Here is a 24,139-nt window from a genome sequence, read left to right on the forward strand (position 1 = left end):
GGTGGTAGAGGACATTGTGAAGTGAGTGAACAATGCTAGCTAGCTAACAAATCGAAGTGAAGAGAAATGCCCCCTGACACACACCTTTCCACACTCCTCTTAAGGAAAAACATCTAAACCATCTGAAATAATTATAGCACTAGCTCTTAGTGTGAAGAGCAGACTAACAACCCATATTTGTTTGTTTGAAAAGATTCGTTCTTTAAAATAAATAGGTAATTTACAGTGAGCAAGCCTTTTTGTTTAGGTTCCTTGTGCTTAGAGCCCATTTCTAAATGTGAAGGTTTTATGCAGTGCAAGAGCCAAATCACATTTTAGCAATAGCTACATTGCATAACATGGAATGCTTTGATTTCTCCCATCTAAGTAGAAAAAGTTGTCACAAAACACCAACAAATTCAAAACAGCTCTCAAAATGACTTTTGTTAAAGACAGATTCCTGAACTATTCATCTGTGTTAAAATGCATTTTGCCTTGAATCATATGTCATGTTGCCAGCAAAGAGTTGTTTCCATGCCAACTCGTTTGCAACACGGGGGAAAAAAATCAAAGCTACTAACATCTGGAAGATGTCAGTACTGATGTAAGCCACTTGCAATGAAAAATACAGGACTGCAAGTATCTGCCAAAGAAATCCTATATATGGGGTAACATTTTATAATATAATTACCTAACAGTGCATTACTATTCCTTTTTTGGTTATTTTCTCAATCTAAACTCTATTCCAGGCTGATAATGATAATAATATGCTACATGTGCAGTGTTTTTCTTGTAGAGATAGCACATATTTCTGATATGAGCTTTTTAACAAGACCCTTAATTTCTGGTACAGTCTTAAAAGTAGGACGAAAAACTGTTGTTTCATTTTCTACACCTTTTTCTTTCCATCTGTGGTTCTGCAAAGTCCCTTTTTAAATGAAAATTATCATTATGATAAATGAGACTGTCTCCAAAAATGCATTTCATAACTAGCCATTCTACATACGTAAATCTCTTTCTCCATATTCTTCTCTTTTTCTTCATCTCTGTGTACACGTCTTCATGTGTGTATGCATGTGTTTCTTCCAGTGTCTCTAGATAAAATGAATTCATTTATTTATTTCCTAGATAACCAAGAATTTCACAAACCAGAGCATATTTCTTGAAATAGTAATTTCTGCTTTAAAAAAAGCAAGTAAACAAACCTAGGGACACAAAAATCTCACGATGATACCTAGTGCTCTCAAAACTGTACAGGTTTTCTTACAGTTGACAAAAACCCACTGACTATATTGAGTTGATAGTGGAAAAGCACAAAACATGTTCTGACTAAAAATCAAAGTTTGCACCAAGACTTAGTAGACTGTAAGCACAAGGTGGGTCATGTTAATAGAAATAGTTTTATTCCTTACCCAATTTATTCAAGCATGACCTAAGATTTTCATTCAAGACACTCTTGTCTCCCAAATATTTCTGAGTAGCTGTAAAATATGCCTCATACATAAACTCAGAAAAGCTCCACTCAACTGTACAGTTGACAGTATATTTCTTCTGCTCTGTTTACCAGGCCTGCCAATAAGAACAGCTGCCAACAAGTGAGAGTTCCAACGTACAAAAGCTGCAGTGGTGTAGGTAGGTAGAATCTCCTTGTGAATGTTTTCCTCCACTAGGAGTAAACTTAAAAAGACATGTTTTTGACCAGAATAATTTGTGAAATAATTTTAAGGATTTTGTTTAAAAATGCTCTGCTGCCTCCCATGGGACTATATATAATTCTAGTAGGACTTAGACGAGTGCTAATCCAAGTAATAAATTCCCAGCAATATTCACTGTACTGCATGCATCCTTCCCCAGCTAACATTCATATTCTCTTCTGAATAAACATTGTCTTGTCTGGTTCCTCTTCGTTAGCTATGAATTTTTCCCCAAGAACCTCACTGGTCTCTCTTACAAAGAAAGTGATATCTGACATACTCAACCCACCAGCTTAGCAAACAAACCCAACTACATCTAAATGGCAGTTTAACATCGAGGCAAAAATCAACTGTAAAATGATCAAAACAAGAAGAACAAGGGCTTTGGAGTAATTTATAGGGAAACTTGTTTTAAGACCAGTCATAAATGACTCCTTCAGACCCTCCAACCTCAAAAAACTTACCATCACTGCAAGTGAATTACGGACATTGTGGACAGATGTTCTCAGCATTGAAGGTTCTTCTCTTGCCAAAAAACAAATCAGTGACCTCTTAAGTCATCTTGTACTCTCAATATATTCTTCACTCTTTGCTCATAAACTAAATCCCAATCAGAGCATGAGTTGTTGCAGTTCCTTGACTGATTTGCAGGTCCTCCTTGTCTTAAATTTTAGGCCTAACCTTACTCTTATTGTTGAGTGTGAACAGTGAGCCTTCATTCAATAATCTAAGTGACTGCATCATAACATAAAGACATCCCTTCCAAAGCAAAAACAAATTCTCACCTTGCAATTGTACTTCATATCAGTCCTTCTACTTTCAGCTCCTTTCCTCCTCCTCTCTCCTCAGGAATCCTGTTGCTAAGCATGTGTGAGCAGGGCAAGATCTAGACATTTACTCCTTCTCCCCACTGCCCAGGAACTATGCCCACTGTCTGCTCCACACTCCTACCTCTCCTATCTGTTGTATCTTACTGAACTTCTGACATGCTTTGAATGACTCTTACTGAAACATTTGACCCAGCTGCTGCTGAGTTTGTTGACCCACTGCCTTATCCTTGGGGTTTTGTTGGTTTATAGATGTCAACCTTCATATCTAGTCTATCCTACTGCCAACTAAACTCAGGATTCACGTTCAGACAACAGAGAACCCTAGTTTCCAGCCTACGTATAGGAGAATCTCAATCTCAGTCAATTAAAGCAATGGAATACCTCAGAAAAGTCAGATCTATAAAAGTGATTATGTAAGTCAATGGATAACATCTAGCTGCCAGATTTTATTTCATTCTTAAGATGTCTTAAAACTGTTTGTGGCATTCATGAACCTCGGTAAATTTTACATAAAAATTTGATTTTGGAGCTCACAAGGCAGATCATAGTATACTAACTTCATCATGTATACAGTCCAGCTCTGAGCCTGGCCCTCACTGAACTAAAGGATGTTTTGGTATGGAGGTGTCTTTCTCTCTGTTTATCTATCTCTGTCTTTCTATCTGAAAAAGTCACTAGAGTGCTAAAGCCCCAATGCAGAAAAACACTCTGATTTTTCTGTTGTTCTTGTGACTCAGAAGCACTCCCAACACTGATTCAATTTTCTTCATGGTATAGCAATCGACTGAAACTGGACAGTGGCTTCCCTAATAGTTACATTCCCCCATTAATCAGTATGAACACTATTGCCATAACAGTTGAAAAGACATTTTAAATATTATTATTTATATATCCTAGATAGAGACAGAATTTAGGTGGGAAGGGAGAAATAGACAGGAAGAAAGAGATTAAGAGAGACAGATCTGCATCCCTGCTTTGCTGCTCCAAAAGCTTCTGCTCTGAAAGTAGGGACTTGAACTCTGAGGGCTTGAACTCGGGTCCATATGCACTATAATGTGTGTGCTCAACCAGGTGCACCAATACCCAGTCCTGAGAAACGTTTCTCGGCAATTCTGTGTCTGCCAAAAATAGGAAAATGAACAAAACAAGTAGAAATTCATGTATTTGTTTTTGTTTATTTATTTATGTTTTTAATGTTTATTGCCATCAGTGTTATCACTGAGGCTCAGTGATACACTGTAAATCCACTGTTCCAGCTGCCATTTTCTTTTTTCTTTCTTTCATTTTATTAAGAGAGTGAAATTGAGAGGGGGCATGAAGATAGAGAGGAAGTTAGACACTTGGCAGACCTGCTTCACTGTCATGAAGCACTACCCCACGCCACCCCTAGAGATGTGGAGTACAGCCTCAAACTCAAGTCCTTGAACATGGTAAGGTGCACTCACCCAGATGTGCCACCATGCATTTGAAGAAACATGCAAGATAGTCATTATACCTATGTTTATGGGTTAGTATTTGTAAGGGGAAATAATCTTACATGGTTAATAAACTAAATGTAAGTGTTGATGTTTTTCATAAATGAAAAAGATATAGTTATCTTGATCCAGTTCCTACTCTGAAAGATTGATAGAGCATATGCTACCAAGTCTCACTCTATAAACAATTCAAACAAATAGCTGTCTATGCACTGTGATATAAGAACCAATGAAAAATTGCTGTATTCATCAAGAATTTTCTTGAACATCTGGGTCACTCCTTCCCCCTACTCTGTCATCACTAACAGTATAGGTACAACTGCCATTGCTAGAGGCATACTTTTAAAAAGTAGAAACAGAAACCTACAAATTAAAAGCAGATTTAGTGCTTGAGGACAGTTTCTGGGCCTTCACTTCTTAAGCTCATTCAACTAATTTGTTCTAAACTCCTCTAAATTCTCAGAATGGAAATGAATTTTGAATAAGTTATTTTGTATCATTCACAAAGAGCCTACTGCATACAGTGTACTCTACCAGCCCCATCTCAGATACTGAATTATTTGTAATCCTCCAATGTAGCAATTATTCACATATAATAGAAAAGAAAGGGATGCTTAGAACATGAAACTAGTGACCCAGTTAAAAACCTTAAAAAAATATGTAGTGCTAATACTCAAACCAGGGTCAGTTTAAGTGTCATGTTGTTATGTATTGGAGAAAAATGTTATCAAAATACTGTCTGCCTAGACATCTAAGTCTCTATATTACCTAGCTATGACAACTTTTGTACACACTTTGACCAGAAGAGGGAAATCTGTGCACTACTCCACTAGGATTAGTTGGAAGAGACTCACCTATAGAAATGGATTTACCCAACAGGAACCAGCCTGGTTGCTGAAAAACTTCATTGTTACTTTTTTTAAAAAGATTTTATTTATTTATCAGAAAGATAGGAGGCAAGAGAGAGAAAGAACCAGACATCACTCTGGTACGTGTGCTGCCTGGGACTGAACTCAGGACCTCATGCTTGAGAGTCCAGTGCCCTATCCACTGTGCCACCTCCCAGACCACGATTTTTACTTTCTAAAATAATCTCAGTGTGTTACAACACTAGAAAGAAGCTTGTTTTGGTTTGTTTATTTGTCTTACTTCAAACTGCATGTTCCTCTGCAGGGTGGCACTTAACCTCCATAGTGTCACTATCGGCATTTTACACCAACTTTAACCTCTGCCTGTTAATAAATAGCAGCAGAAGTCCATATGTAGTAGCACAATGAAACATAGTAATAAAGCTGTTCACTACCCTTGACTCTTCTGCTCCCTTGCCCTTGTTTTCCCTCTACACATGGTCAGAAATTGAATTGATATTGAATTTGCTTCACTTGTGTAATACTATTCATACACGCTTTTGTAATTCATTCACTTCACTCACATTTCACCTTTTGTCATTTCAATCACTTTAAATCTGCTTTGGCCTCTTTCACATTCAGTCTACTAAGTTCCTGGGCATGAGTAGAAGATTTATTAACTTTATATTCTGGGCTTCTGGTTCTAGTAGGAATAATCTCATCAGGAGATGGGTTTGGATATTGATAATACAACCTGGCCTTAAATAGGGCCTAATGAGTAGAGCCGGACTTCCTGGGGCAGATCCTTCCAAAGCAGGCAGGAAGGGCTCAGTAAGGGTGGACTGCAGCCCTTAGTGACAGTATCATTAGGTGACTAAGGAAAGTTACAACATTCAGAGAAGGAAAGTTCACCTTCTGGGGCGTTATTTTCCACCACAGGAACACAGGAAAATTACTTAGTCTCTATGTGTCTTCGTTTTCCCATCTAAAAAATGCAGACGAAAACAGTATCAACCACATAGGATTGTTTTGAGATTTAAATCATAAAATCTATGTCTAGGTCTTATAAAGTTCACAATACATATTAAATAAATAGATTTATGTAGAGATATATTACTATCATTGTGGTGAAGTCATATTTGGTGTGCTAATCTCTTTTCTTTTAGAATGAACTGATGACAAAAAAAGCACTCCCAAATATGCTATTCGAACAATCTAATGAATATAAAGTCATTTCATTAAAGTAATTATTTATTTAACTTAATGTCAACAGTTGCATCAGTAAACACATCTGGGTTTACTTACATACCATCTTCCAGTGTTGAAGTAAACACTGTGTATTGACAGAGTTCCTTTAGTGAAATAATGGATCGATCCTTCTGTAATTGAGTCAAGCTACTTTGGGACTATCAGTTTCTGTTTTATGTAACTGTGGGGTAAGAATATTCCAGGTAAAGCATAGAGTATAAATAACAAATAAGAGATACTAAATACAGATACAAGTACATTTTAAAATTAAACTTCATTTAACGAGCCAACTAGATTAAAAGATAAAATCTGCATAGGCAATTCTGAAGGCAGCCAATCAATCTAAAAATGACATAGAACAAAATAGATGTAATTATCTAGAGGCACTCTATATCTTTTCTTCCTTATGAGAAAAGAGTTGTGTTTTTTGTTTGTTTGTTTGTTTGTTTGTTTTCCTGCAGGCCTGAGCATTATAAAAAGAAGGAATCCCCTCAGACATTCAAGATCACTGCTACATTTAACAGTGAATAAATCAATAGGTGCCAACAAGACCCAAGGGTCCTTTGCCAGTTAGACCAAGGATCTTTCACAAACCCAGTTCAATGGAGCCTCCATCTTTAGCACCCTTCTATTCAACTTACAGTCATCATTCTTTATAGCCTGTTGTAGATGTTTCTCTGGTAACAAAGGCATCTAAATGAACTCTGATACTAGTTATTTTACTTGGGTCTTATGGAAATGATTCAGTACTCTTTTATCAATCAAAGCTACTTGTCACTACACCTTTCCAGGTCATTTATAGTTGGAAATGTGCTAAGCAAAACATGTTCTTCCTCAAAGGTAACAATATGCTTTCTATCTTCTGGATGAAGCCAAGAACACTGGTCTTTAATCTTCTTCTTTTTTAGTGAAGCCTCATACAGAGTCTCCAAGACCTATGTCTCCATGGCCCTTTAGAAGAAGCTCAATCCAGACACTATTTATTGAGCTCATGTATGGAACACAGAAAAAGGAAAAGTTTCTCAAGTTGGTACAATCTTCCTGAAGTAATACACTCAAGAAGATCTTTTCAAATAACAAACAAAACAATATATTATTACTATATTAGACCACATAAGTAGAGAAATTCAAATGAATCCCAATACTTTTGTTTTTAACATTGTGAAAGATTTATTTATTTTTATAAGAAAAAGAGAAGAGAGAGAGAGAGGTGATCATCATTCTGCTCTACCTGAGATTGAATCTGGCACCTCTGGGGTCTCAGGCACCCAAATTCTGTGTACACCTCTCATGTTATCTCCCCATCCCAACATTTTAACTTCAAAGTTAACTTATTTCTGGGTATATCAGTGGTAATGTAACTATTCAATAATGAGAATAAAAATTAATCAAGTTAAGTGGCTATTCTATTAATTGTGGTTTGCTTGGTAAAATATTTTGTCAGGATTTTTTTTTTGCACAGTCTTAAGTGATACTCAGATTATGATGAAATGGTTATTATTACATAAAATTTGACATTCATGGACCAGGAGAGGTATGGAAATTCACATGTGACCAGAGAATATTTTTATATGACTAGCCTAAGATGAAAGGCAAATTTGGTAAATACAAAGCATGTGTACCCCTCTACTTCCTAAAATAAAAATCACTGTGAGATAATATTTTTTTCCTATTAATCCAAGAAATGGTTACAGAGTTCTTCTTAGTCCTATTCTCTTAGTCACAATTACAATCATAAATTGGCACTGAAAATCAATAAATTTGAAGTTGGATAAGGGAAAAAGACTAGCTCACTTATAATGGCCCTTTTGGGCGAGAGACTGGCAGACTTTAATGATGACTCTTTTGTCATTATCAGGTCACCCCATCAGCTGGGGCCCTAGTCAGGGAGTACTGGGATTCCCACATAGACATGACGAGCCTACACCTGGACTAGATTCCTCTCTCCATTTTCAATGGTCATCTCCATCAAGAACAACATAATGGACCCCTTTGTGGGTCGCATAGGACCTTGTGCTCAATGTGGATCAACAATGCTAGGGAATGTTCCATCTTCTGAAGGGGCGCTGGATAACATACTCTATCTACCACCCAAGGAAGATGCGTCCTGAAATTAGCGCAATTGGAAATGTTCCTACTCATGGCCACAGAATGAGAGTTCGGACCTATAGGGATGTAGAGGTAACATAGGCTCCTATGCTGAGTATGAGCACCAGATCAAATCAATGGGGTTTACAGTCAACAATGTTTATATACTTTTCCCATATTTGGGAGCTACTCTCTTCCCTGATCCAGATTTCTAGCCCTTTTTTCCAGCCATTACATCATCCCCTCAGACAATAAATTGGGTCCAACTGCATATCAGATGTCAGGCTCAGGCAAAAACTAATATAAAGCCATGGGCCCTTTGGAATATACCTAAATAGACCTACTAGTTGTTTCCAAAATGGAGACCCCAAATCTTCATCTGCACTATTCCAGCCTTTAGGTTCATGCTCAGTAAACAATTTTTATGGCTTTATTATATGTTAACTCTTTTTTCAGCCACCAGGTTCCAAATACTAACATGATGCCAACCAGACCTCCTTGGGTAGAGACCCCACCAATGTGTCCTGGAGCCCCACTTCCCCAGATCTCTGTCCCACTAGGGAAAGAGAGAGACAGGCTGGGAGTCTGTCAATGCCCATGTTCAGTGGGGAAGCAATTACAGAAGACAGGCCTTCCACCTTCTGCTCCCCATAATGACTCTGGGTCCATACTCCCAGAGTGTTAAAGAATAGGAAAGCTATCAGGAGAGGTACTAGGATATGGAGTTCTGGTGGTGGGAATTGTACCCCTCTTATCCTATGGTTTTTGTCAGTGGTTTCTATTTTATAAATAAAAACTTTAAAAATAATAATAATAATGGCCCTTTTGGTCAATAGCACACTACCTCATCATCTGGGGCCCTAGTCAGGAAATCCTTGGATTCCCACACAAGTATGATGGGCCTGGACCTCTAATGGACCCCTCTCTGCATCAGCACTGGTCACTTTTATCAGGAACATCATCACAAGCAATCTTGTGGACCTTCCCAGGACCTTGCCCTCACCATAAAGCAATGATGGTAGGGACTGCCCCAGTCTCCAAAGAGAAGTTGGAGTATCCTGCCCTGCCACTCGAGTAAGACTGGTCCTGAAATGAGTGCAGCCTGCATTGTTTCCAGCTGTGACCATGAGCTGTGAGCTCAGACCATTAGGAACTTGGAGGTTACACAGGCATTTGTGCTGTAGATGCTCCGGATCAGATGGATGGAGGTAAATAGTTAACTCTATCTATCCACAGAATTTTTTCAAGAATGGGAGCTACTCTCTGCCATAATCCAACTTTGTAGCCCTTTTCTCTACTCTGACACTATTTTCTTAGACAATATATATTTTTTATTTTTTATGTTTATTTATTCCCTTTTGTTGCCCTTATTATTTTATTGTTGTAGTCGTTGTTGGGTAAGACAGAGAGAAATGGAGAGAGGAGGGGAAGACAGAGAAGGGGAGAGAAAGACACCTGCAGACCTGCTTCACCGCTTGTGAAGTGACTCCCCTGCAGGTGGGGAGCCGGGGGCTCGAACCGGGATCCTTATGCCGGTCCTTGTGCTTTGAGCCACATGCGCTTAACCAACTGTGCTACCGCCTGACTCCCACTTAGACTTTATTTTTATCTAACTTCATCCTAGCTATCAAACTCAAGCAAAAGCTACCATATTCATGGGCCCCTAGAAACATGCCTACAAGGAACTTACTAGCTTTTTTCCACCTTAAAATCCCTAATCTCATCTGCTCTGTCCCTACTTTCTTGGTTCCTGATCATTAACTATTTCATCCCACTTTATGTTCTACCACCTCCCAGACACCGAGTTACAGATGCTACCATGATTCTGTCCTGACTTCTCTGGGCAGACAACCTCCCCAGTGTGTCCTGGAATCTCGAGTCTCCAGAGCTCTACCCCACTAGGGAAAGATAGAAACAGGCAGCGGGTATGCACCAGCCTGCCAATGCCCAAATCCAGTGGAGAAGCAATTAAAGAAGCCAGAACTCCTTTCTGCATCCCAAAAACAACTTTGATCCATACTCCCAGTGGGGTATAAATGATAGGAGGAAGAAAATAAGAGGGCTCTGAACTCCAGCTCCATCAGAACTCAGAGAAAGAAGAGGGGAAAGGGAGGAACATTTGGATGTAGTAATAGGGTCATGAGTGGCTTGTAGGGGAAGAGAAGACTGGACCTGAAAGACAAAGGGGGCAAATATGTATTAATCTAGACAGAGTTGTAGACATGATGGTTAACCCATGTTTGCAGCTGCAGTGTTTTGCAATAGAGGGATCGGGGATTTAGAACTCTGGTGGGTAGGAACGGTATGAAATTACACCCTTGTTGGCATGTAATTTTGTAAATAAATACTAAATCACTAAAATAAAATAAAATAAATAGCAAAAAAGAAAATCAATACATTTCACAGCCTGACCTGAGGTCCAAACATATTTTAAAGCACACTGCAGCCTGGATACTGCCTCTACCTCAGACTAGCACATTTTTGGAATGCCTTCCATCTTTATAACTCTCAACAATGTCAAATCAGTAGCAAATACAGACAATTTTTGGATTATCTTCATTTCCAAATAGAAGGTATGAGTATAGTTTTGGTCCCCTGTCCCAGCCATGTCAAGAGACACACGTGATGTGTTAGGATAAAAGTAAATGTTGTTTTACCTTAGTAACTATTATATCAAAGGTAGCTCTATGAGTTAGGATTCTCAGAAAAAAAGGGAGGGGGAGAATTTTTTTACGTTTTTATATGAGGAGATATATCTTAAGGAATACTCTCATGTAATTAGAGGGGCCAGTAAGTTCAAGATCTGCAGAGTAAGCTGGCATTTTAGAAACAATTTCACTTTATGGCAGGATTCCTTTGCTGACTGGATGAGCACTCTCCACATTATGAAAGCTAATCTGTTTTACTCCAAATTCACTGATTTAAAATGCTAATCTCACCCAGAAACACACTCATAGAGCACATCTGGGATAATATCTGGCCAAATATCTGGGTTCTGTGATCTATTGAAGTTAACACCTTAAAACTGTCTTCATAGCACTTAAGCACACTTCTAATTCAGTATCAGCAAAATCTGGAGTTATTTGGCAGTGAAATTCTGACACAAGTCACAGCGGGTGGTTTAGAGAAGTGTCTTTCTCTCTGGTACTTTCTATTTATCAAAATTTTTTCTTTCTGTTAAGCAAGAGTAACCCTTATATAAATAAAAAACAAGAATATACAAAGTTTAAACTTAAAGTAATGGCAGATTAATATCTGAAAGTCTATTATTTATTTTCTGCAACCAAAGAAAGATAACTTTTATAAGTATCACTTTAAATAATCCACCATTGATGCCATTTATGGGAGATATCACTCAGTAAAACAAGGACACTACCAAACAGGATGCCCTGGGCTCAAGACTCAGCATCTTCTTTGAGCTTATATAAATAAAAAACAAGAATATACAAAGTTTAAACTTAAAGTAATGGCAGATTAATATCTGAAAGTCTATTATTTATTTTCTGCAACCAAAGAAAGATAACTTTTATAAGTATCACTTTAAATAATCCACCATTGATGCCATTGATGGGAGATATCACCCAGTAAAACAAGGACACTACCAAACAGGATGCCCTGGGTTCAAGACTCAGCATCTTCTTTGAGCACCACAGTATGAGGGGAAGACTCTAGGAATGATGGGATAGTGCTATGTCTTTCCTTCTCCCTGTCTTTCTCTCCCCTCCTCTCTCTCTCTCTACTTGTACATGAGGAACTGGAAACACCTAAGTAAATAAATAAATACACAAATAAAATTGACCCATCACCAAGACTGCAGTCTATGTAGTTTTTACCCTTGAATAAGACTTTTTAAACTTCAAAAAAAGCTGAAATCAATTCTTTGACAGGCTTTTTGTAGCTTTTCTTCCAAGTAATTAACATATGAAAACATTTTCTAGATTAAGATCTCAAATAGAAAAAGGATTCCTTCAGATCTGTAATAAAAAGACAAACACCCTACTAGGTAAAAAAGTGGGTCGAAGATATAAAAGAAATCTAAATGTTTATATTTCTTATGTTTTTGATTTGATAGGACAGAGAGAAATTTAGAAGGAAATGGGAAAGGGAGGAAAGAAAGAGAGACATATGCAACACTGTGACCCCTCCCCACCTCCAAGCCGTACAGATGGGAACAGGGGGACTTGAACCCAGTTTCTTTTTTTATATATATAAAAAGGAAACACTGACAAAACCATAGGATAAGAGGGGTACAACTCCACACAATTCCCACCACCAGAACTCTGTATCCCATCCCCTCCCCTGATAGCTTTCCTATTCTTTAACCCTCTGGGAGTATGGGCCCAAGGTCATTGTTTTTACACCAAGTAATATGTGAGCTCAACTGGGTGTACCACTGACCAGCCCAAAAATCTAAATGTCTCTAATATGATTACATATTTACATAACAATTTATAAGCTGTCAAGGACTGCAAATTAAAACAACCATTATACCATTTTACAGTGAAAGTATTCCAAAATTTTAAAATTCTGTTAACATTAAATGTTGAAGAGAATATGGAGCACCCAGACTTCCATTTTTAGAGTAAATCCATTGGCAAACGCTAGAAGAAGAAGAAGAAGTAAATCCATAATAGAGAGCAAGTTAGCTATATCAGGCACAAGTGGAGCTGCTTTCTAGCCAAACAAATACTACTTCTAAGATACTTGTAAACTCAGATGTTAAAATGTTTGTAACACCAGATTTTTATAGTAGTTTTTTTTAATTTATTTTTTTATTTATGAAAAGGAAAAATTGACAAAACTATAGGATAAGAGGGGTAAAAATCCACACAATTCCCACCACCAGATCTCCATATCCCATCCCATCCCCTGATAGCTTTCCTATTTCTTAATCCCTCTGGGAGTATGTACCCAAGGTCATTGTGGGATGCAGAAGGTGGAAAGTCTGGCTTTTGTAATTGCTTCCCTGCTGAACATGGGCACTGACAGGTTGATCCATATTCCCAGCCTGTCTCTCTTTTCCCTAGGAGGGTGGGGCTCTGGGGAAGTGGAGCTCCAGGACATATTGGTGGGGTTGTCTGTCCAGGGAAGTCTGGTCGGCATCATGCTATCATCTGGAACCTGGTGACTGAAAAGTGAGTTAACATACAAGAGCAAACAAATTGTTGAACAATCATGGACCTAAAGGCTGGAATAGTGCAGATGAAGAGTTGAGGGGTCCTCCATTTTATAGACAGCAGTAGGCATATTTTAGTTACATTCCAAAGGGCCTGTGGCTATACTAGTTTGTTTTTGTTGTTGTTGTTTTTGCTTTTTCCCCTGAGCCTGAAATCTGATATACAGGTGGATCCAAGTTATTGCCTGGGGAGATGATGTCTTGGCTGGAAAAAGGACCAGAAAGCTGGATCAGGGAAGACAGTAGCTCCCTACTATGGGAGAGAGCTGTAAATACTATTGACTGTAAACCCCATTGATTTAATCTGGTCTGGGGCCCATATTCAGCTTAAGAACCTATGTGACCTCTGCATCCCTGTACATCTGAGCTCACATTCTGTGGTCATGAGTAGGAACATTCCAAGCTGCCCCAATATCGATCCATCTATCTTTTGGAGGATGGATCATTCTCTAGTGTTGTTGATCCAAGTTGAGGGCAAGGTCCTATGGGGGCTCACAAAGGGGTCTATTTTGTTGTTCCTGATAGAGATGACCTGTAACAATGGAGAGAGGGATTTATTCGAGGTCTAGGCCCATCATGTTTGTTTGGGAATCTCAGGACTCCCTGAATAGGGCCCCAGCTGATAAGGTGGCCTGATAGTGACTAAAGAGTCATCATTAAACTATGCCAGTCTCTTGCCCTTACTCAGCTGTTGAAGTCCTTACTTTGCTAAGTTTAGCTTTGGAGTGAGTGAGAGTCTAATTAGATACTATTTCATTAGGAAGTTTATACTGACTCACTGCAGACTATTGTGTACTTTTGCTTTCAGATATATATTTTGCTCTAATTTATGGATACATGTAAACATATGCTCTATCTCATGGGACCTGGTCTATATCTAGGTTTTGGGACTTTGTTAGGAAGTGAACCACCTGGAATGGAATTAAATAATACTATGAAAGGAAAGGTCTCACTCGAGTAATAAAGGTGAAGGGTTGACATTCCAAGCATGATGTCTGTGGACACAGTCTGAAGTGAAGCATGCGGAGGTGGTACTAATTGCATTGCATTAGGTTGGGAACAGCAGATGAAATATTTTGGTATGAATTGAGACAAATATGCAAGAAAATGAGCCCCACCCTAGAGGTTCCAGGACTGGGGGAAATATAGTCTCTATAGAAGAAGTAGAAGGTTCCTACTGTCTTAGGGTTTAAGAAGAAAATTGATAGTTATTGCTATAATCACATTATTTGGAAATTGGGTTAACTTTGAAATATCCCTTTGTTAGGATTTGCTGTATCATACACAACATCACCATAATTTATGTCCTTTGACATTATTTATATATAGCTGTGCCACTGGTTGCTTGTGTTCTCCCTGCTCTAAGCTTTTAAGAAAGTCAACATATCAAAGACTCTGCCTATGTATTAAAAAGACTCAGTCTGTGATTTTAAAAGTTTGAGATATTCCATCATTTTTCCCCTCTCATATTAATTAAATAGTGATTTATATGACTACAAATTGATAGGAGTGTACATAAACACCATTCCCACACCAAAAGACTGTGTCCCATCCCATCCCTCACCCCATCCCGGGCACCCTGGGAAGCCAAACATCCACCCTCACCCTCACCCCAGGGTTTTTACTTTGGTGCCCTATTCCAGATTCAGTGAAATCCTGCTTTGAGTTTCTCTTTCTGTTATTCTTTCTCAACTTCTGTTGATGAGTGGGATTATCCCACACTTATCTTTATCTTTCTGACTTAGCTCACTTAGCATAATTTCTTCTAGCTCCATTCAAGATGGGTCAGAGAAGGTGGGTTCATTGTTCTTAATAGCTGTGTAGTATTCCATTGTGTATATACACCACTGCTTTCTCAGCCACTCATCTGTTGTTGGACACCTGGGTTGTTTCCAGGCTTTAGCTATTACAAATTGTGCTGCTATGACCATAGTTCTACACGTATCTTTTTGGTTGAGTGTTATGGAGTCTTTGGAGTATATCCCCAGGAGAGGAATTACTAGGTAATATGGAAAGTCCATGCCTAGCCTTGTGAGAGTTCTCCAGACTGCACAACCATACTGTAAGACAAATGACAAACTAGCTTCATAAATTAATGTTCTGTAACTGTGTACAGTGGGTACACATGTTTTTGTTCAACATCCTCTTCAATTGGATATTTAAAGTATTTTGGAGTGATTTTCCAAATACGTATGTAAGTTACCTTAAAATTGTAACTCAGTATTTGTATTCGTTTTTGTACTAAAGGCAATGTTTATCAAGTAGAGATAAATAAATAAATAAATAAAGGCTTTTCATAACTACTTTGTTTATTTGTTTTTACTAACCAACAGTGTACTTTTATTCATTTCCCTTACAGGGCTGCTCAGTAACTATTTATCTCCTCAAGCCCATAAGTTTGGAGTTAATATCAAACTTAAGATCCAATGAGGCAAGCAGTTAGAAAATTTGGGTCCACCCTGAGATTTGACTGCTTTCACTATATAATCACTATTTACTATTCAAAAACTTAAATGACAATTAGAACACTCAATTTCCACAAATAAAACAAGGAAATCAAGGCTCCTCTTTCTTTCTTTCTTTCTTTCTTTCTTTCTTTCTTTCTTTCTTTCTTTCAACCAGGGTACTAGTCAGCTCTGGCTTATGGTGGTACAGGTGATAGAACCTGGGACGTTAGAGCCTCAAGCATGAGAATCTCTCTGCATAATCATTATGCTATCTACCCCTGCCTAAAATCATGACATTTCTAAATGCTTTATTTAGTTAGTTCATTATGAGAGAGGAGAAAAGTGAGAAAAGAAACTGGACATCATTCCAGTACATGCACTGACAGAGATTGAACTCATGACCACAGGTCTAAGAGATCAATGCTTTATGCACTATGCTAATTCCCACACTGCAACGTTTCTAACTATATAGTTTTTTAAGGAACATTAAAACAAAACAAAAGGTGTTGTAAGAAATATAAACAAACTGATCTCCTATCTTATTAATCCTTGGTTTTGTTCAGTCCATCCCACTAAATGATTCATTAATTCATTCAGTAAATAAACATTCACTGTCATTTATAACTTGCAAAAAAAAACAACTGTTAAAAACTCAGGAATTCTTGAATGTGCTATTCACATAATGTATAAGTTAATGGAAAAAACTTTTTCAGTAGACATGAAAAGTGTTTAATCTAAGAACATTTTAAGCACATAAACTCTGAGACCACATAGGTGGGAAAAATATAAAAAGCTGATCACAAGTGTTATCCAAAAATTTACAGGTCAAGAGCAATGTCGTGTGATTAAAAAAAGATAGTATATTGCATTGTGTCAGTAAGAGTTTGTGATTCAATAAACCATGAAAATTTCTCTTACCAATTATATATAACGACCAAATGTAATTTTCCAAATAAAGTCATTACACTAACAAATAAATTCTACCCTGACTTAACACCAAATTTAAATAGAAAAAAGCACATGGGGAGACTGAGCATTACCCATCATATTCCAGGAACTACTTTGAGATTTTCAAGTACATAATCAACAAACTAAAGAATTTTTTTTAAGTCATTGAAGCCAGGCATTTATTTTTTTTTTTGCAAAAGGGCACGCCATCAACAGTGACAATCAGATAGCAGCATGCCCCCCTCATCCTTCTTCCATCTATTATTTTATTTTTTTATTTATAACATGGAAATATTGACAAGACTATAGGATTAGAGGGGTACATTTTAACACAGTGCCCATCCCCAGAGCTCCATATCCCATCCTCTCCCTTGATAGCCACCCTATTCTTTAATCCTCTGGGAGTATGGACCCAGGACCATTGTGGGGTGTAGAAGGTGGAAGGTCTGGCTTCCATAATTGCTTCTCCACTGAACATGGGCTTTGGCAGGTTGATCCATACTCCCAACCTATCTCTCTCTTTCTCCAGTGGGGCAGGGATCTGGGGAGGAAGGGCTCTAAGACACACGGTGGGGTCATCTACCCAAGGAAGTCAGGTTGGAATCATGGTAGCATCTAGAAACTGGTGGCTGAAAAAGAGTCAAGATATAAAGCAGAACAAATTGTTGACTAATCATGATCCTAAAGGCAAGAATATTGCAGATGAAGATTTGGAGTCTCTGATTTGGAAAAAGCTAGTAGGTCTGTTTTAGGTATATTCCAGAGGGTCCATGACTTTAATAGTTTTTGCCTTCCCCTGACGTCTAATATGCAGATGGACTCAAGGTTGCTGTCTGGGGAGATGGTGTCATGGTTGGGAAAAAAAGACTAGAAATCTGTATCAGGGCAGAAAGTAGCTCCCAAATATGGGGAAAACATATAAATACTATTAACTGTAAACCCCTCTGGTTTGATCTGGGTCCCATATTCAGCACAGGAGCATATGTAACCTCTGCATCCCTGTAGGTCTGAGCTTGCATTTTGTGGTCACAGGAACATTCCAGGCTGCACTAATTTTAGGACCTATCTTCCTCAGGTAGTAGAAAGAGTATATGTCTAACTTTCCTTCAGGGAATGGAACAGTCTCTATCATTATTTATCCACATTGAGGGCAAGGTCCTATAGGGGCCCACAAAATGGTCCATTATGTTGTTCCTGATGGAGATGACCAGTGACCATGGCAAGAGCAGTCTTTTAAGGGTCTAGGCCTACTTTGTCTGTGTGGGAATCCAAGAACTCCCTGACTAGGGCCCCAGCTGATGGGGTAATCTGTTAGTGACTAAAGAACCATCATTAAAGTATGCCAGTCTCTTGCTCTTCTTCAGCTTTTGTGGTCCTTTGTCTGACATGGTTAGCTTTGGAGTGATTGGGGTACCTGTAATAGGAGTTAAGTGAGGAGTATATCTAGGTCTAAGTAGAAACTGTTTCATTAGGTACTTTAAGCTGTCTTTTTAGGTCTTTCTATTTGCTTTCTGCATTTATTGACTCACTGCAAATTACTGTGCACTTTTGCCTTAAGGTATATATTTTCCCCTAAGTTATGGATACATGTACATATGCCTTATCTCATGGGATCTGGTCTATATCTAGGTTTTGAGGTTTTCTTAAGAAGTGCACCACCTAAAATGGAATTAAGGAGTCCTATGATCTAGGAAAGGTCTCGCCAGAGTAATGAAGCTAAATGGTTGGCATTCCATGATTGATGTCTCTGGAAACAGTCCGAAGTGAAGTATGCTGAGGTGGCACTCATTGCATTGCTTAGGTTGGGATCACCAGAAGCAGTACCAGTTGGTATGACTTGAGAGAAGCATGAGGGAAAGTGAGCCTCGTCCTAGAGGTCCCAGGCCTGGGAGATGTATGGACTTTATAAAGAGAGGGGAAGGTTTCTGCTGTCTTAACGTTTAAGAAGACAATAGATAGTTATTGCTGTAACTAAATTATTTGGCAATTGGCTTAACTTTGAAAAATCCCACTGTTATTATTTGCTGTATCATACAAGACCTCACCATAATTTATGTCCTTTTATGCTATTTATATGTAGCTGTATCTTATAAAGTAATGGCACCAGTTGCTTCTGTTCTCCCTGGTCTAAGCTTTTTGAAGACAATATTTAAAAGAACAAATCATTACTAGAGATGTATTAATGATTTGATTCCACTGTTAAAATTCAATCTGATTACCAGTTTGAAGTCTTAAGTGTTTATATTGAAGGAAAATATACTCAGCCTATGGTCTATGCATCAAAAAATTTGAGACATTCAATCAATTTCCCCCTCTCACATTAATTAAATAGTTATTTGTGAGACCAATATTTTTTTACCCTCATCTAAATTCTAAAAAAGAAAGGCAGTTTGTGACGTTTAATTTAACCCAAGATGCAAAACCTGCTTTTGATAATAAATCTCTGAATTTTCTTCTATAATTAAATGCAAATCTTAAATAAAAGCAAACATATCTGCCTTGAACTCATAAAATACAAACATTCTATTAACATTAAAGAAAATCTGATACTTTATTATAATCTTAGCAGTTAATTTAAGGCTGAAGGTAGCAAATTACATTCAATTAGTTAGAGTTTTAATAATAGTTTTACTTTGGATTGGACTTCTGGAGGAGGGGCTACAGAAGCTAGCAGCAGCTGCATTTCTCTCCAATTCTCTCCTCTCCCTGGTCAACTAGGATATCAAAGGAGATCACCTGGGACCACAAGATAGGACTAGAACTACCTTGGGAACCTACCAAATCACTGGTGAGTGCAAACGCATGTGGCTTATGGACAGAGAGGAGCCCTAAGGAGAGATTCCTGGGGCTAAAGTCCATATCTACTCCAGAGCGGCCGGTAACAGTCCAGCAGTATGCCAGTTGTGGCACCACCTCCAGTCTATTTTACAAAAAAAAAAAAAAAAAGACTGCTGAGGGGAGGAGAAGACACCCTTAAGACTCACAAAGTGCAACTGTGAGTCTCCATTGCTATTGCCCCTTGGAGGCTGGAACAGCAGATGGGAGGCCCCATGATAACATCACGGATCAGGGTGGGGAGGGGCAGGCAAGAGAAGATCTAAACCCCAGTGGACTGGAGGTGGGGCTGTATAGTGGGAGTCTTTTCACATTGTTCTTATGAACTGGGAGACACAGTGAATATTGTATAAACAGGGTTTGTTTGAAACCTCACAGTGCTGCCAGCTTGGCTCTGGCTGCTGGCAGAGCAGCTGAATTGAGTCCAGGACTTTGGATCCTCAGGGCGTGGGAGTGTCTTTGCATAACCACTGTGCTATCTCTCTCCCACCCTGATTTATCTCTTGGTCAGGAGAGGTTGATTAAGCTAAAAAGCTTGCTTATAGTTAAAAAAAAAAAAAAAAAAAAACCCTCAGACTCCCATAGCCTACAGGGAGGAAAAAGGTTTTAACAGCAACTGTGCTTCAACTCAGGGATATAGATAATATTGAAACAACGGTTAATTTCCACAACTGTGAACTCATTAAGTACCTTACTTAGATACTATTCAATCCAGGCAAGAGAGATCAGTATATTATAAAGTACTGAGAGAGGGACCTCATAAAACACTATATACAATGGTTAAACCAAGAATAAACATTGGAGAAATGAACCAGTGCAAAATCCCAGCTAAAATGCCCCCAAAGGCAGAAGCACATAAGAATGAGGTCAACATCCAAACACTAATTGAGGAATTAGTAACAGGAGTGAGGAACGAGTTTGAAAGTAAAGTTATCAGGAATGGTGAAACAACAAAGGAGACTCCAAAAGAAAACAGTAATTATCATGAGGTAGACAGTTGAAAGCTGAAATAGTTGGGCTAAAAGCACGACTATCTGAACAAGCTAATACTGTATCAGAACTGGATAACAAAAATAGTTGAGCTACAGAAAACAACAGAGGGGAGAGAGATCAGAATAAATGAGGCAGAAAACAGAATTAGCAAGATGGAGTATGAATTAGAGAAACCTAAAAAAAGAAGTAAGAGATCTCAAAAAGAAATTAAAAGATACTGAAAACAACAGAGACATGTGGGATGACTTCAAAAGAAATAATATACTCATTATTGGCTTACCAGAGGAAGAAAGAGAGGGAGGAGAGAAGGCATTCTACAGGACATAGTAGCTGAGAACTTCTCCAGTCTAAACAACATAAAAGACATAAACGATGACTCTTTAGTCACTATCAGGCCACCCCATCAGCTGGGGCCATATTCAGGGAGTCCTGAGATTCCCAAACAGACATGATGTGCCTAGACCTCAAATAAATCCCTCTCTTTATTCTTACTGGTCATCTCTATCAAGAACAATAAAATAGACACCTTTGTGGGCCCCCATAGGACCTTGCCCTAAACTTGGATCAACAAATCTAGAGAATGATCTATCCTCCAAAGGGAGGTTATGTACTTTATGTTCCACCTGAGGAAGATCGGTTCTGAAATTGGGACAGCTTGGAATGTTCCTACTCATGACCACAGAATGTGAGCTCAGTTCTACAGAGATGCAGAGATCACATAGGCTCCTAAGCTGAATATGGGCCCCAGATCACATCAAGTCAATGGGGAATACAATCAACAATATTTATAGCCCTTTCCCATATTTGGGAGCTACTCTCTTCCCTGATCCAGCTTTCTGGTCCTTTTTCCATCCATTACATCATCTCCCCAGACAATAACTTGGATCCACCTGTATATCAGGTTTCAGTCTCAAGAAGAAAATAAAAAAGAAAGAAAAAAAGATAAAAAACTAGCATAGCCACAGGCCCTTTGGAATATAACTAAAATATGCTTACTAGCTATCTACAAAATGGAGACACACCCCCTAACTCTTCATCTGCACTATTCCAGCCATTATGCTCATGATTAGTCAGAAATTTGTTTGGTTTTACATTTCATCTCTCTTTTCAGCCACTGGGTTCGAGATGCTAGCATGATGCCAACCAGACTTCCATGGACAGACAACCACACCAATGTATCCTGGAGCTCTGATTCCCCAGAACCCTGCCCACTAGGGAAAGTGAGAGACAGGCTAGGAGTATTGATCGACCTGCCAATGCCCATGTTCAGCTGGGAAGCAATTCAGAAGCCAGACCTTCTACCTTCTACATCCCATAATGACCTTGGGTCCATACTTCCAGAGGGTTAAAGAATAGGAAAGCTAACAAGGGAAGGGATGGTATACGGGGTTCTGGTGGTGGGAATTGTGTGGAGTTGTACCCTCTTATCCTATGGTTTTGTAAGTGTTTCCTTCTTATAAATAAATTTTTAAAATTAAATAAAAAGACATAAAGGTTCAAGAAGCCCAGAGGGTCCTCTCAAGGATAGACCATATGTTAAGCCACAAAGACAGCATTAGTAAATTCAAGAGCACTGAAATTATCCCAAGCATCTTCTCAGTCCACAGTAGAATTAAATTTACACTTAACAATACGCAAAAAATTAGTAAAAGTCCTAAAATGTGGAAACTCAACAGTGGACTGCTTAACAACTACCGAGTCAAAGAGGAAATTAAAGAAAAAAATCAAAATGTTTCGAGAGTTCAATGAAAATGAAGACACAAGCTATCAAAGTATTTGGGGCACAGCTAAATCAGTACTGAGAGGGAAATTCATAGCCATACAAGTATACACTCAGAAACAAGATATGATCTAAACACTACAAAAATGGAAGTATACAAAAAATTCTTCAAGATAGTGGACTCCATATATAACAAACCTACAGCCAACATCATACTCACTGGTGAAAAACTGGAAGCATTTTCCCTTAGATCAGGTACCTGACAGAGCTGCCCACTATTATCATTACTATTCAACATAGTGTTGGAAGTTCTTGCCATAGCAATCAGGCAGCAGCAAGGAATTAAAAGGATACATATTGGAAGAGACTAAGACAAACTCTCACCACTTACAGATGATATGATAGTATACGTAGAAAAAACTGAAGAATTAAGCAGGAAGCTCTTGGAAATTATCAGGCAATATAGTAAGGTGTCAGGTTACAAAATTAATATAAAAAAGTCAGTGGCAATACCACAGCAATACCAAGAGTACCCTGGTGTTATATATGTAAATCTGAGCCACAAATATAACAAGAGAGATACCTTAGCTGGTGAGTTATTCTTCTCAGCCTACTAATTAGTCTTAAATCAGAGATACACATTTAAATATGTAAAGTAGCCAGAAAGTTAACATAAATTCACAGTTCATGAACTTAGTCTGTTAAGATAGGGAGGAATTATGGGAACTACAGTAGATACAGAGGATATATGACCTTCTAAGGTATTTGAATATGTAGTGTTTCTATGAATGATCAAATCAAACAAATTATCAGTTGTTACCTATAGGTCTGCAGATTGCTGCTTAAGTCAAATAGTGTTTGATGAGGCTGCAATAATACACTCAGTATAGGTCAGCCTGACATAAATCCCCTGATTCCAATTATTGCTACATAAAATGAGTACTATTTACCAACCAATAAAGATATATTTTATTGTCCTAGTACTGTTAGTTACTGCAATTTAGCAAAAGAAATATAAAGTATGACTTCTTTCCCTAAAGAATGAAAATATAAATAAACAATTATTTGCCACCTACTATGTCAACATTATACTACTATAAAGCAAATGTTATTTCTTTTTGTCATAATATTATTTTTGTCAGAATAACTTCACAATTAACTACTATTCACTTGAATATTTATTAAGTAAGCTATATGTCTAAGACAAGTAAGGACTGGAATTTTGAAGATGAAAGAAATGAAAGACAGAAAAATTAGATTATTTGCCCTAGGATCAAGATTTAACCTCATCTCTTTCTAAGCCCAGAGGAAAGCATAGAGAAAGAGTATGGACTCTGAGTAAATCTGAATTCTACCCTGGCAGTTTATAGTGACATCTCTTTCTCTCTGTGTTACACTTACTGTCTTTCTCAAAATACTACGGCAAAGGAAAGAACTTTATAACCAGTCTAGGCTTTTTGATGGATAGAGAAACACTTGCAGGCAGAGTCCTAACTGAAATTGTTTTCCCACTGTGCAAACCATGCCATACTTCTTATGTAGCCATATCAAAGAATTCCCTTTGCCTTTAGAAACTAGTATTTTTCTCCTTCATTTTCCCTAGAATACATGGGTTAGACTGATAAATCTGTAGCCTCATAATTCATCTCATTTTACATGTGTGTATATACATAATATGATGGTATATGTTAAGTATTATACCTGTATTAATACTACAACAGTATATATAGTGGTTGTTCTCATAAATGAGCTGTGAGTTGGCTATTTATCAATTGAAGTATTAAAGTTTACTTTTAAGGCTATTGTTTCATAAGTAACATAACAGATTCATCTATTTTTATCTAAACTACTCATATAA

Source organism: Erinaceus europaeus, chromosome 11 (assembly GCF_950295315.1).
Source record: "Erinaceus europaeus chromosome 11, mEriEur2.1, whole genome shotgun sequence".
Taxonomy (NCBI): Eukaryota; Metazoa; Chordata; class Mammalia; order Eulipotyphla; family Erinaceidae; genus Erinaceus; species Erinaceus europaeus.